Source organism: Peromyscus leucopus, chromosome 12, assembly GCF_004664715.2.
Source record: "Peromyscus leucopus breed LL Stock chromosome 12, UCI_PerLeu_2.1, whole genome shotgun sequence".
NCBI lineage: Eukaryota > Metazoa > Chordata > Mammalia > Rodentia > Cricetidae > Peromyscus > Peromyscus leucopus.
The window spans coordinates 57,098,587-57,114,657 of NC_051073.1; the positions used below are offsets into that span (position 1 = coordinate 57,098,587).

The window sequence follows — 16,071 nt, forward strand, 5'->3', positions numbered from 1 at the left end:
AATAACTCAGAGTTAATAGTAATTATTTTTTTAAAAAGCATACTAGGTTTTAAAATGCATATACTATAGGATTCTATCTAAACAAGCTTACCAAGCACAAAATAATACACAATCTCAATGAACAGACCAGCAGCTTCTTATGCCTGTTACAGGTAATCTGTAAGCACAAATAAAAACGCCCTGTAATTTTACTGAAATGGTGACTCAATGGATATATATCCAGCCATCTCTAAACTATTCTCTTTATATAGTTGAAAATGTTTCCATGCTAACTGAACCTCAATGAAGTTCACTGGAAAACAACAACAAAATCCTTGTCAGTAACCATGTAAGGGTCCTTTCTCTGAGGCATGATTAGTGACTTTACAAGCAGACCCACCTAGGTTCTCATCTGAGTTCCCACAGCCCTGACAAGCAAGGAATGGCTTAATCACACCCTGGAGCCCCTCTGTCTTTATTTCTAAAATTAGGATAATTGCCTGTCTTACATTGCAGTTGACAAGAAAAAGTAGTTATGCCTGAGAGAGACTAACAATGTTCTGTAGATAGCAGCACTGAGCATCAGCATGCATGACACATCAGGAATGTGTCTTTGTCTAACTTTTTATTGTGTTTTGTTGTTTTTTGAGACAGGGTTTCTCTGTGTAGCTCCTGGAACTCACTCTGTAGACCAGGCTGGCTTTGAACTCAGAGATCTGTCAGCTTCTGCCTCCCGGAATAAAGGCACATGCCACCACTGCGTCAAACATTTAAATCAAACACATAGTCCTTAGGAAATCTGAGATGGCAGAGGGGGTGCATACTCGGATGTCTTCGTGGCAATAAGGGACATCAGTGGAGAACAGGAAAGCCACAAAAACACACGGTGTATTTCGCCTGGCTAGTGACCATGCCCAGTGCGTACATTAGCTTGCTTAAACCTCTCACTAATGCATCAAGGTAGAACCATTTATAATGGGCATTTTACAGGAAACTCTCATGATGACAACAAAGACTATAACCTATAGTTCAGAACTGTAAAACAAGGCATGATTTATTTCCACACTAAAATTATGCTTTTATCATTTAGATGGATGAGAAGATGCAATCGTTGATAAGCACGGCTTACTTAGCTTCATATCTGACTATTAGGGAGGGAAGAGGAGGGGGAAGGGAGAGGACCAGAGCAAAGCACCCCACTCCCCAGGCCAGTCACAGAAGTATAAGATAGACAAGCGACACACATGTAACTTAGGGGGAAAGACCTGGAGGAAGGGACAGCCAGAGAGTCTCGAGGACCTCTGAGAAACAGGAAAACCGGCAGGCTCAGTGATTAATCTCCAGACAAATTCCGGAAGAGAACATCTGCTGGGTTCTGCTAGTCTCAAAATCATGCATTGTGTTTTCCAAGCCTTTCACAAGATTCCAAAGTTCTAAACTAGGATTTTTACAGACTTCATTCAATCCATTTATACTTCACATCCTCCTGTCCCCATAAGAAAGATACTTTCACTCAGTTTCTGCTCAAGGGTATTATTTCATGGGAACGAAGTGAATATTTCTATCAGTCTAGATTTCTGAGGTCCAGCCTGCTGACTCACACTAGAACCAGACAATGTACACTAAAGGCTGGATCTGATTCCCCATGAACAGATTTTGGTTTTACATTCCTCACCTACTAACTGAAACTCCGTCAAATTCTACACTTCTTTCCTTCTTCCTGTTCCCCCATGCTAAGGTGGAAATAGCCTCTTTAGGATTTTTTCATAAATGGTATTTCATCTATCCAATGAAAGAGAAGAAATTAAGCTACTTTCACTCATTTTCTCTCAAAATCTCAAAACTCCCACCATTTAAAAAAATAAAGCAACAAGAAAAAAAATCCACACTGAGTGGATTGGACAAACCCGCACAGTATCCCGGCCCTCACAGAATCGAATGGGCGTTATTACAGGAGTGAAACCTATGAAACACACAAAGAGCTGCGTTGAACTTGGGTTCTGAAGGTTACCGGCGTTTTAAAAATCCCTATACCTGCATCTTTCAAAGTGCAAAGCGATCTTATTAAAAGGTTACAAAGGACCACGGTATGAACCAGAATCCAGGGCTCCTTCTAGGACTCCAGGGGGAGAGGTGAGCATTTGAAGCGAGTTTCCTTTGGAAGAGAATGGAGGGAAGTGGGGGGGTATGGGGGCCACTGTCAAAGGCACTGGGGTCTGTCGCCTCTGTGAGGGGCAAGCTCATTTCCATTTCCACTCCAAGAGTCTAGAACACACACAAGAAGGAATGAGGTTTCCTTAGCTCAAGTAACTGGGTACTCTGATGGCGACTAGGACCACCTGGTGAGAGGCAACCGAGAGCCTCAAGGCAAATCTCTACTATGGACTTTTGTGTTCCGGCATGGAAATGGGCCTGGAGCGAGAGGTGGAGGGACCCCCATCCCCAAGCAGAGGCAGCTGCTGCTGCTGTGGTGGAGGAGGATACATGCTCTCTGGTGCTGTGAGGGGTACCCGGGGTCCTAAGAGGTTTCCAGGCATCAGAGGGAGGCATACCAGGTGGGACAGGGCCACTCCCAGTTGGGTGGATGTGGGCTGCCACAGTGGGAATCGTGCAGCCTGGCATGGGCTGCCCAGGCATCAGTCTTGTGACCTGGCTGGGAGAGACGGGAGTGACAGCATTGAGGGTAGGGAGGGAGTCGCTGATGAGGCATCATGCCAGGGTGTCCTGCTGCCAGACCAGCTCCTCTGGAGTGCTAGTGTGCTCGCTGAGGGTTCTGGCCATGCTGCTGCCCTTCCGTTTGTTGTTGGCCTCCTAACTCAGCGTATTTCAATTGCTCCACGTGGAAGTTCTGGTGTTCAGGAAGTAACTAACTGCTGCTGCTGTTGTTCTGGGGCCTCTTGGTCTCTGTCCATAAAGGTTTCCAGCTCTTCAAAATATCCGAACTTTAGTTTCTCCATCTGTGTTTCACGCAGGAGAGCTACCAGAGATTTCATCTCTCTCCCGCAGTGACCAGGTGCTCAGCTTTGGTAGCAGCTGAGGCAAGAGCAGCAGCTGGAGCTGTGGTAACGGTTTCCCTCAGAAATCTCCTGTTGCACTTTCTTCTCCCGAGGACCACGCTCTCTTTCTTTACATGCATCAGTGAGTTCCTCAACCCCCTCATCCTCCTGGTTTAATATCCCCAATAGCTTCATTATCTTGTTCCTCTGGTTTTTTTTTTTCATTTTCTCCATGATGTGTCTTATCACCTTTATCTGATTTTTTTTAAAAAGGGGGATGCTTCACAAATTTGCATGTCATCCTTGAACATGGGCCATGTTAATCTTCTCTGTATTGTTCCTATTTTAATATATGTGCTGAGGAAGCAAGTTCTCTCTTTACAATGCTTCCACACACATCCTTTTTCTTTTATTTTAGCTTTGAAACAGTAATAATTCCAAGGTTTTAACAGAGTCCTTGAGAATCCCTCAGACTTGCTTTCTTCTGTCTCTTAGGACTCTCACTGGATCTTGAAGTATCCCAGCAGATTCTTCCACTATCTCCTAGCCGGTGGCCAGCCCATCCTCCACACAACTCTGAAGTCAAATGTCTTAAAGCAATCTGGAGCAAGTGACTCCTCTGTGTAAAACTCTAGAAGCCTTCTCCCTGGGCACCAGGTAAGATCTAAATGTCTACTTCTCTGCTGTCCTCTGCCCTGATCTCTCGCCTCAACTTCCCTTGATCCCACCTCCCTTCACAAGGAAAAGGTTCACACCTCCCAAGCTCGGCTCTGCTCTGGGACTGCCTGCTGACTCTGCTGAGATTGGCTAGAGCAGCCATGTCTCTCCCTCCTTCCCCATCACCCTCTTGCTTCCTAAATGTCCATTCTCCACTCTTCCTCTGAGAACAACCTTCTAGACTTATCTCCACTCAATCCACTTCCTTTGATGGACTCACAGATTGTTATACATACATACATACATACATACGCACGCGTGCGTGCGTGTGTGCGTGCGTGCGTGCGTGCGTGCGTGCGTGTGTGTGTGTGTGTGTGTGTGTGTGTTTTGTTGGAACTTTAGAATAAGAGTGGTCCTATAAACATTCATGTCACATACAATATGATTCCCATCCTGACATGATGGTACATGCCTATTATCCCAGCAATCAAGGCTGAAGCAGGAGAATCAAAAAACTCAAATTCAGCCTGGACTACACAGTGAGTATCAGGCCAGCCTTGGCCACATGGCAAGATCCAGATAATAAATGAATGGACGAATGAATCAAGTAATTCTTCCATATAATTTACACCCTAGTGGAAGGTGATATGTAAGTCTAAACCTCCTCAATGTCTGTTCATGCCTCCTATGTCTCTGGATCATTGTTCAGTCCGTTCAACAACTATAGGATACAGAAGAGACTAGTCTAGTGTATTCTAATGAAAACAAAGTGGTCATTAAACATTTGGTTTCTAAAGTTTTCTCAATGAGTTTTCCTAAGAGGAAATGTAAGATATATAATGTTGATTTTTTTTGACAATATTTAAACATCTAATCTATGTTGGGCACTGTGCTATATATTCTAGGGCATGATGATGTTTAAAATAACTTGCAAATAGACTTTTTAAAGCAAGCAAGAGAGAGATCCTTATAACTCATAGTTAAGGTTCATTAGAATCTACTGAATCCAGTGCACCCATATAGTGGAGGAAGTGTCCCACCTAAACCCACCCAGCTAGTTTATAGCCAAAGTAAGACAAGAGAAGGTCCTTATCTAATACCTTCCTCTCCTAGCCTGGTCCACTAGTTTGAAGGACTTCTGAGTCCTTCAAAGATAGATCACATGCCATTTTAGGTTAATATCCTATATACCTGCCAGCACTTAGGAAGCAGAAGATAAAGAGTTCAATGCCATCCTTGACTACAGCAAAAGTTTGTGACCAATATGGTCTACAACCCTGTCTCGGAAGGAAGGAAGGAAGGAAGGAAGGAAGGAAGGAAGGAAGGGGAGGGGGGGGGAAGGAAGGAAGGAAGGAAGGAAGGAAAGAAAGGAGGAAAGAAATCTTAAACTAATAGTCAACATGTGAACAGAGACTTGACAGCACAGCTTCAGAAGAAAAAAAAAACAGTAATAAAATAAAACAAACTTAAAGGAAACAAAATAGAGCCGGAGCAGTGGGAGCCGAGCATCGAGCCGGCAGATGACATCTATTTGCACTCGTTAGCACAGCCTGGCATGTGCTACGCCACCCCCTTGGGTAATTTACATTTTTTTTTAAAGCATGTATTTCTAAATTTAGGAAGTCGAGATAATCAGGGTGGAAAAGCCCATCTGTTTGACTTCTCTCCAGCTGCTGCAGATCCTGAAGGGAAGCTGGAGTATCTTCTCCTGTGTGTTGTCTTAGTCAGCCTGGACTGTGAGAACGCAACAGAAGCAGACGAGCTGAGGGGCAGGGTCTCCAACGTGGGTTATACTTGGTACACGATGAGGCACCCCCACTGTGCTTAAATAGACCTGATGCAAATGCTGAAGCACGCTGGTGTGTGCTTGTGGGGTAAAGTCACTGTGGGGTAGGATGCAGGGACAGAGAGACCCAGGTGAATACGACGCTTGACCCTTTAAGAGCTTAAAATAATAAAGGGACCAGAAACATTATATAGCTGCATTATTTTACCTTCCCCTCCACCCCCTTGGAGAAAGCATTTACCCAAACTCTGGTCCAAACTTTTCCACTGACATGCTGTGCTATTTGGAAAAGGCCACGTTAGTTCTCCAGGTTTCTCACTGTGTGAGATATGTAAGAACAGAGGTAAGGGGGAGGGGCTGAGCGTAAGGGAGCAACAAACTGGGAGAAGGCTTTTGGCATCTTCAATTCTGGGACTACAGAGAGCTATGTCAATTCTCATGAAGAAGCTGCCACACCTAGATGGACTCTTCCCCTTCCAGTGGGGAACTATTAACATTAAAATCAGAGGCCAGTCAATAAATATCTAACCATATACCTTTTTTCCATCAGGCTCTTGGAAAAGTGTGAGTCACTGATCTTAGAAGCTTATATTTATTTGGTAAATACTGAAAATTAAAAATGATTCTAAAGGGACTACAACTTAAGCACAACTCTGCTTTATCAACACCCCTCCCCAGAGTGTAAAAGCTCCCCGGGAGAAACGTGCGTTTTCTGCGCCCACAATCCTTTTCTGCGTCACCTCCCTGTGTCAGATACCGTGGCACATGCCGTACTGGGGGACAGCGAAGTGGTGAAGGCTCCTGTTGGTGCTCTGAGCAAAAGGGAGTCGTTTACCTAGAAACAACCGCCACCGCTTGGCTAAAATCCAGCTTATTTAACATGAATACAAGGTTATCCGTGGCCAAGACTCTGGGACTGACATGACCGTGTCACGCCACCAAGGAATCCATGTTGCACCTGGCAGCATGAACATGGGCAAGCATCCCACAGAGGTAAAGGCATTTTAAAAACATTTTTAAAAACGTTTTTAAAATATTAAAAGCGTTTTTTTTTTAAACATAAAAAGCACTGAAAAACATAAAAAGCATTCTAAAAACATGCAAAAGCATTTTAAAACACATTAAAAACATTTAAAAACCTTAAGGACACTCACACACCCACCTTCTCCTGTCATCCTGTTCTTAGTCTACTTGTATGTGTGGTGAGTGAATATTTTAAGGGGTGACTGAAATGGACATGTGAGAGTCTTCTTTTCTTTTGGTGCCTTAGATGTTATTTTTTTTTCTTTGTTTGTTGTTGTCTGCTTTGCCTCCAGGATGTATCCTCAGCCCCTAGGACAAAGTCTAACATGAAGCAGGCACTAAGTAAATATTTAGCAAGTAAATACCAAGTATGAAGAAAGAAGAGCAGGGGCTAGAGAGACGGCTCTGTGGTTCAGAATGCTCCTACAGAGGACCTAGGTTCGGGTCCCAGCCCCCATCTGGGGTGGCTCACAACCACTAACTCCAGCTCCTGGGATCTCACAACTTCTTCTGGCTTCTACAAGCACTTGAATCCACACGTACATACCCACACAGAGTCACACGGTTAGCCCATGATTAAAGTGTTTAAATAGTTCCTTAAGGGAAAAAAAAAAGTGTCATTTTTCAATACTGGTGCTGTAGGAAGAGCGGGAAACTCACTGTGCACCAGGAGTTGCAAGGTCCACTTCTTTATCTAACCCAATCACTTGGCAAGCAGGGGTTATCTGTCCCTGCTCCCATAAAAGAAAGACTCAAGAGTTAAACAATACCCTGACCACAGAAGAAAAGACAATGAGGTGATCTGGTCTACCTCAGAGAGCTAAGGCTCAGGCTCGGAAGTCCTCCAAATGAGGGAGGGCAAAACCAGAGGCCAGATCAGGCAGGGAGCTGGGCTGGAAAGTTGGTGACAGGTGAGAAAGCAGCCCAGGGAAAGAAAAGCCACACAGCCAGAGGTGGGACTGGCTATACCAGGGCCAGACAGGAGGCACTGGGTCCCAAGAAGGAAGGAAAGTGTGAGAGCCACAGAGTGAGAGCATGGGTTCCCAGAGCATGGAAGCTGGGCAAACCAAGCCGGTAAGCACCAAGTGTTGAAAGTTCCTCCACATGAGACCTGCCTAGGAAGATGTGCATACAGGTAACACACGGCACAAACACTACTCACGATGGTGGGCATCTCCTGCCACTTGTCAGCCAGTCTGTCATCCCGGATTCCTTATAAAACTGTCCTTACAAGTCTACAGGGGAAAGCGAACTTCAACAGAAGGAAGGGAACACTGTAATGCAGAACTACCGACTAAGCATGAAAATGTTTAGAATGCTGAAGGCAATAGGTCAGTGTGTACAGACCTCATGCAAAACAGAGCTTCGAATGAGTTACCATAGCTACCAAAAGATAATTAATTTTGAGGAAACAACAGAAAAGAGATACCATTAGGGGTAGTTTTAAAAGAGCTGAATAATAAACATGTCATCCAAATGTAACTCACATTTCTTCCCAATAGGAACAAGCGATGCTGCTTCCTCCCACGTGACCACCTCTGACACTGACTCCCTCTCTGTTCTGCCTAGTACTCAGGTTCCTCTGAGCTGTTCTGAGTCTCACTCAGACCCTGCAAGACTCTATTAGCTTCCACATGCTCCAGGAGCACTTCTAAGTTATCTTTACAATTATCACTTTCTGTTTATGAAATGAGCATTTATTAAGGACTAGTTAAGAAAGGAAGGGATGCACAAACAGTTAAGTGTGTAAGTAATAGTAAACTGGTAAGGGTTAAGGTATTGGCACAGTATATAGACAAAGAGAAAGAAAGAGCTAAGTCTGGGGAGACTGCTCTGGAAGTGAAATCCCAGTGGGGCGCTGAAGCATCAGCATTGCCTTCAAGTCCCAGGAATTTAAAAAAAAGAAGGGGGGGACTTCAAGGTGAGATAATATTTTATTACTGTATTCTCAAGCAAGAAAATAAGTCTAAAATTTTTAAAGTTTATTACACTTAATAAAAATTAAAGTCAGCCATGTGATCCTATTTGATCTTTCTAATCACCACATTTCTTGAATATAAAATGAAAATAAGGCCAGGATATGTTGGAGACAAATTAAATAATGCATATGGAAAGCCTAGAATCTATTACACATTCACAAATCTCTCTCTCTTCTGTAAAGTTATAAACACAGTGAAGACAGGTAAGTAAGCTCTGGGTATCTTTCCTTTTATTGACCCCAAAACATATGTAGTAATTTTTAGCATTTCCTCTTAGAATGTAACAACACAAGTCTTCTAGCATTCCTATATGATACAAATTTTTGAAAAGGAACTCTCATTGCCAGAGCTGAATTACCCAATGGGCATATCCAAACCACAGTCATGTGGGGACAGAGATGAGGGAGAATGTAGTCTCTTGAGGAAAATTGCAGAACCGTGAAGGACTCACTCCTCCTGGATAGTTGAGTTTCCTCAGGCTTAAAGTTTGATACTTTTCCATTTTTAAGGTTCCTAAAGCCCTTTTGGGGCCAGTCGCCACTCTTACAAATATTTCCCACATTCCTAGACAGAGAATAAACTGCCACAAAGGCCAGAGCTCAGAGAACAAAATCTAATCCACTTACTGACATCTGAGCCTGGCATGAGGCTGGCTCTTCTGTCTTATCTTATGTCCTCCCCCAGGCACTAACTCCAGGTACTGAAATTTATCCTGCACTGTAAGCACACGGCCAACTTCTCCACTGGGAAACGGATGATCACATACCTCACAGGCTTAGCTTCAAAACCAATGAGTAAATACACATCAAAAGGTGTACGGTGGTGCATGGCATAGAGGAGGAACCCAACATTTGAATGACACCCAGACTAGAAACGTCAGGACCAAAAACAGAGGATACGTGTGTGACTTGGGGAAGTGGTGTTGACAGCAGAACTGAAGCCTCTCTGAGCTGGCACTGGATGGAGGATGACTTGGCTGGCCACCACTCGGCACATGTGGCCAGAACCCATTCAGCTTCTGTGTTCCAAGCTGTTTACTCACATTGAGCTCACTGTGGGCACCTCAGTATCAGAAAAAAAAAAAAAAAAAAGCCTGCCAAATCCAAGTATTAAAAGAAAACAGCCCAAGTGATCAAGAAAATAAAGAGGCTTTTCTTGAAGGAAAAGGTTATCTGCTGAGATCTGGTAAAGCAGCACAGTCTGTGTGTGCAATGGCTCTGTGCTTAAGCTAAAAACTAGGACAGGGCTCAAGAGTTGGTGCATCTGGGTAGATGAAGAAGGCTCTAGGTTCCATGGGCCTGGCTGTGCATCTAAATAAACTATATTAAGAGAGGAGTAATGTATTGATTTTTCATTCCTTTGTTAGGAGATATGCATATGGAAAACAGAATCAATTTAGAATCAATTTTCTCTCAAACTGACCTGATCTTGCCACTTCCCATGCTTGCCCTGTGTATGAGTCAGGGATCTCGAGAGAAACAGAACTAATAGAAGGAATCTCTCTCCTCTCCTCTTCTCTCATACATATATCAGCTGATCTTCAGTATATGCTGGAATCCCAGAGAAGTAGGCTCTAATGCCAGTGAAGGAATGGACTTGCCAGAGAGGTGAGAACAAGCAGGCAATGGGGAAAATCTTCGTTCTTCCTTGTCCTCATATAGGCTTGCAGCAGAAGGTGTGGCCAAGGTTAGAGTCAGGTCTTCCCCCCTCAAAAGATCTGGATTAAATGTGTGTTCCCACCTTAAAGATCCAGAATAGAAATGGACCTTCCCTCTTCAAATACAACAAAAATCCCTCACAGGGGTGCTCCCATTTGGGGGTTTTAGTTAATTCCAGATGCAGTCAAGTTGACAACCAGGAATGGTTATCACTACCCCCATAACATTCTACTTGCATCCTGAATGGGCAGCAGGAGTCAGCAGGAGTCAGGAGGTTAAACTAAGGTCCATCCAATCTCAACATCTCAGGCCGACCCAACATGACCAGCTTCTGGGAGCAAACTTGTTCATCTTGCTCTTGGATGGATCACATAGTCTTTAAAATTTCTTCCCTTAGCCCTGCTTTACTCAAGAAAAATGTCTTAATGAATGCAGGAGGTAGCTCCTCAAGCTATTCCAGGCCAGGGGAGGAAAGGGTTGGCTCTTGTATCCACATGAAGTTCTCTGGTTCACCATTTTCCTCTGCTAGAGGACCTTGACCAGCTGCTCCTTCACAGAGAAATGGTAAGTAGCACTTGTCCTATCTGGAGCCTCTTTTTGCTATTACTGCTGTTGCTGTTACTTAATTGAATGACTGAGGGAACCGGAGAGATCCACGACCAGGCCCCAGGCGGAGCTCCAGGAGTCCAATTGGCAAGAAAGAGGAGGGTTTGTATGAGCCAGAATTGTTGAGACCAAGGTTGGAAAAAGCACAGGGACAAATAGCCAAACGAAAGGGAACACATGAACTATGAACCAATAGCTGAGGAGCCCCCAACTGGATCAGGCCCTCTGGATAAATAAGACAGTTGATTAGCTTGATCTGCTTGGGAGGCATCCAGGGAGTGGGACCAGGTCCTGTCCTAAGTGCATGAGCTGGCAGTTTGGAACCTGGGGCTTATACAGGGACACTTGGCTCAGCCTGGGAGGAGGGGACTGGACCTGCCTGGACTGAATCTACGAGGTTGAACTCAATCCTCAGGGAAGACTTTGCCCTGGAGGAGATGGGAATGGGGGGTGGGCTGGGGGGAGGTGGGGGGGCGGAGAACAAGGGAATCCGTGGCTGATACGTAAAATTAAATGTAATAAATAGTTTTTTTAAAAAAAAGTGTGATGGGCATGTGCAGGTTCCCAGCTTTGTTCTGTGGTCCTAGACCTTCATGTATGACTGCTACAGACTAAATGTCCATGTCTCCTCAAAAACCAAATGTTGAAACCTAATCACCCAGGTGGTTGCATGGGGGTGGGGGGTGGGGGGGACTCTTGAGACGTGGTTAGATCATGATGGTACCCACTGTGAATGGAGTCAGCTCCTTACAAGAGAGCTGTCTCTCCCATCACCTAGGGACACAGGAAGGTGGCTGTCTCTGAATTAAGAAGCAGGAAGCATCAAATCTTCCATACATGAAGATTTCAGACTCCTAGCCTTTTAGTGAGAAACAGACTTCTGTTGTCTAGAAGCCCACCAGTCTATGGTAGCACACTGTTCTCAAAATCTGAAGTTTGACAACCTCTCCTCTTTTAACTTTAGATCCTTTCCAGCACCTTACTAGGTCTCTTGCATGCTTACAGGTGGGTCCTCAATAATGTAGCACTGCCTTTTTCTGCCTGGTTCTGGCCACTACCTCCTCACCAGTATACATGCCGTAAGTGGACAGCTTAGCTTGTAGAAGCCCCAAACCAACCAACACAGCACCCTGTGGATGGAATGCATTGTCAGAATGAGGATAAGCACTGAAAAGGAGACAGCACTTGATTCAAACCATTAATGCCACACACATCGTTGCATCAGAATGAGCTGGACCACTTCCACTTGAAGACTGGACCCTACACCTTTTTCATCTTTCTTATCCCCCAAGGCCTAGAACATAATAATCTCTCTTGGGTGAGGAGGTTGTTGTTGATTCTAAAATCTGCTGAGAACATAAGAAGCAAAGACCTCACACGTGGCACACAAGAACGACTACCTGCCTTTATCTTCTGATACCTGACATTTTAGCTATGATGGATCTGCACTTCAGTTTCCTTACCTGATCCTAACAGCAAGTATTCTACAAGTACTTCTTTTCTGAGTCACATAAGTCTGCAAATTATAACCACAGTTACGATTCTAACTATAGTGACACATATGTTAAGTACCTAAAACCCACATTAACTCGTGCTGTATAAACCACAGCGGCATATGTAGAGTGGGTTCTTGACTGTGTTGGAAAACTGAAGAGAACAAACAAACTTTCAAAGCTGATGAGACAATTCTCCTAGAAAAAGAAAAATGTAAAAGCCATCTAACACTAAGTTGGCCGTAACATCTCTGTGAACTTCCTTAAATGCTGTCTTTGGGTCAAAAATTAAACTCCCCTGTACAAAATAAACACTGGTGGCATTAGGATGCGAAGGTCTTAATATGTGCAATGCTATTTACAACCAAATGGATCCTTTGAAAAGAAAATGCTATTCAGGAGGAAAACTAAGATCATAAGACAGAAAACCGCAGCTCCAAACAGGGAAGATATTCATGGAGAAGCTGGTCATGATAAGAATAGTGGTAGGACAGGCTAGCCCACTAGACTCCAGGGTATAGTTCCAAACCCATGGTCACACAGACAGCCCTGGTTAAAACTCAGTGGGCCACAAAACAAAACAGAAAACTATGACTATAGACGATTCCTAGGAGAGGGTAGGAACTGACGGGGGTAGTGTGAGGGTGTAAGAGAGGATGTGGGAGGAGAATGATAGGAATACATTTTATAGTGTCAGAAATACATTTAATTTAAAAAACATGGTGTCGTAGAAACAGACAAGGAGATGAGCAAATAGAAGAAAAGAAAGAGAATAAATGGCTGCTACTTGAGAGCAAAGTCTACCCACTGTTCTATTTGAGCCTCTAGCGGTCCTTTGGTGGGTTTTTGAGACCATCATTATTAATTAGAATTTATTAGTTTCTCACCATGGGGCACCCAATACACATGTGTACATACCCCCCACATACACCTAATTTTTAAAATTATAAATCTTTTTTTTTTTTAAATTGAGATGGGGAAGTAATGCCGCTTCTAACCAGAAAAAAAAAAAATAAACAGTAACTACACACATGTACGCCGACACAATGAACAGATTACAACCCATCAGAATGAGTGAAGGGAAATGTCCTAGACTGACAGACCCTAGCAGTCACAGGGTGGATGCAGAGGCCTAGAGCTCTTGTGTACTCTTTGCACACCAGCAGAGGCAAGCATTGGCACAACCACTTTGGAAGACAGCAGTACTTACTAAAAGGAACAGGATCTGTGTCTGCGGAACATAACCTGCCAAGCTATGCTTGCCCAGGTGTGTGGAGCAGAGCAGGAAACGCTCAAGGAGTAAAAGGTGCATGGCCAGGTAAGGGGATCAGACTTGAGGAAAAGCGAGTGGGCAGCGTCCAGGAGGGACCGAGACAAGCCCGGAACAAGCCACCAGAGGCTCTTGGCCACTTGCTGATCTCTGAAAACTTGACCTTCAGCCAGACTAAGCCACAGAGCTGTGTTGTGGAGATCCAGTGCCCAGATCCTAGGCTGTGTGCTGCACACTAATACCCACCACTAATACTAATGAAGGGCTATGGCTGCCTGGCTGCCAAAAGGCAAGTTAATTTTATCGCTAGAAAAGGACGTGAAGAAACGGCACCTCGATACTGCTGACTTCAGCACTGTGGCAGAAAAAAAAATAAACCTTAGCTTTCCCTTTAGTCTAGACTCTGAACGGTGACAAACAGCAACTTGTTCTTAGTAAGAAGCCACTCAAGTGTGACTTTGGTTTTGTGTCACACTGTACAGAAGAATTAATGATAACTGTGTTAGTCCCTTTTTGTCACGTGACACCCATCTTAGAAAACACTTACTGAAGATAAAGGCTTGGGTTCATGGTTCCAGACGTCTCAGTCTGGTCCCAGCTGGCTCCACCACACTGTGCCTGGGCTGAGGTTGAACACTGTGACAGCAAACCTGTGGGACAACTGCTCACCTCACCTCGGGGTGGCCGGGAAGCAAAGCAGCTGTGCTGGCCCCGTCATGCTGGCTTCTCCTCCCTTCGTTAGTTCTCCCTGGAAATGCCCTCAGACACACCCGTAAGCAAGCCTTGCAAATCTCCTAGGTGATTCTCAATCCAATCCGGTTTACAATGAAGATTAACCATCACGCCTTGAGAGAATGATGCACTCAGTAAATTGCTTGAGATGCAAGCACAAAGACTTGAGTTCAGAACTCCAGTGCTGAGGCCAGGCCTGAGGCTAGAGAGACGGCTCAGCAGTGAAGAGCGCTGGTTGCTTTTCTAGAAGACCTAGCTTTGATTTCCAGCACCCACGTGGCAGCTCACAACTGTCTACAACTCCAGTTCCAGGGGATCTGATGCTTTCTTCTGGCCTTCACGGTGCACAGGCATTCAAGCAGATGAAAACACCCATACACATAAAGTAAACTTTAAATTAAAAAAAAAAAAATCAGGCTAAGGATGAATACCTGTAATCATGGTGGAGAAAAACAGAATCCCTCTGGTTAGCTAGCCAGTCAGTCGAGCTTGAATTATCAAGCTTCAGATTCAGTGAGAGGTTCTGTTTCAAAAATAAGGTACAGAGTGATTGAGAAAAACACCCAACATCAAGTTCTGACCACACACATACACACACATCACTCATTTCACACATACACACACACACACACACACACACACACACACACACACACACACACATGACAGAGAGGGAGAGAGATTGATGATTAATCATCAAGACCAAATGTGATGACAAATACCTGTAATATCAGCACTTGAGAAATAGAGGTAAGAGGATTAGGAGTTCAAGGCCAGCCTTACCTACATAGAGAGTTCAAGGCCATCCTGACTACATGATATTCTGCTTCAAAACAAACAAAAATTAAACTAGTTATGTTATCCTCTGACTTCCATATATGCACTGTGGCATATATATATACACACACCAAGCAAAAATCAATGTTTTTGTAAAAATCTTGATGTAAAGAAGTCAATGAGCTACAAGTTAAGAAGTGAATGGGAATGAGTTACAAGTTAAACAAACATGGATGAATCTTAAATGCATATTCTAAGCAAAAATGACCACAACCGACTGGTGGGTTGCAGAAATTGAGGGCAGGAAGAGAGCTGAATAGGTGAAGTATGGGGAATCTGGGGAACACTGAAACAGATCGTATAAAAACTACAATGTGGTGGTTGAAAGAAAATGACCCCCAAAGAGAGTGGCACTACTAGGAGGTGTGACCTTGTTGGGGTAGGTATGGCCTTCTTGGAGGAAGTGTGTCACTCTGGGGGTGGGCTTTGAGGTCTCCTATGCTCAAGCTATACCCACTGAGACTGTTTACTTCCTGTTGCCTGCAGCTCAAGATGTAGGATTCTCAGCTCCTTCTCCAGTACTGTGTCTGCCTGCACGCTGCAATGTCTGGCCATGATGATAATGGATTGAACTTCTGAAAGTGTAATTAAATGTTACACATTAAATGTTTTCCTTTATAAAAAAAAAAAAAAATAAATAAAGGTAAAAAAAAAATGGTGTCTCTTCACAGCAATAGAAACCTTAACTAAGATATACACTATCTTAGATGAATGGCTGCAAGGAACCCAAGTGGGGCAGGCTATACACTTCAAAGGAAAAGATGAGAAAACTTGAAAGATGAAAACCTGTGCAGTGAGATGGGTTAATGGGCAAAGGTGCTTCCTTCTAAGCCTGATGACCTGAGTTCAATCCCATGTGGTTGGAAGGAGAGCAAATAACTCCCAAAAGCTTTCCTCTGGTCTGTATGTGTGCATGCACATATTATGCACACATACACACAAATAAACAATGTCATTTTGAAAATGAAAGACTAAAAACTATCAACAGCACAACAGCAAGCTATCAGACAATTTTATGAGAACAGTTGCTTATGTATCTAACATCCACAAAACAA

General features: G+C 43.9%; 1 protein-coding gene and 1 non-coding gene across 2 annotated transcripts in view; both read right to left on the bottom strand.

Moving 5' to 3' along the window:
- Nucleotides 1-16,071, bottom strand: part of Igsf11 (immunoglobulin superfamily member 11) — a 123,117-nt gene that overhangs the window by 93,280 nt on the left and 13,766 nt on the right. The gene's annotated exons all lie outside the window — the stretch shown is intronic.
- LOC114701501 lies at nt 3,242-3,344 on the bottom strand. The gene has a single exon (XR_003735834.1). It is a non-coding gene; the product is annotated as a U6 spliceosomal RNA (small nuclear RNA).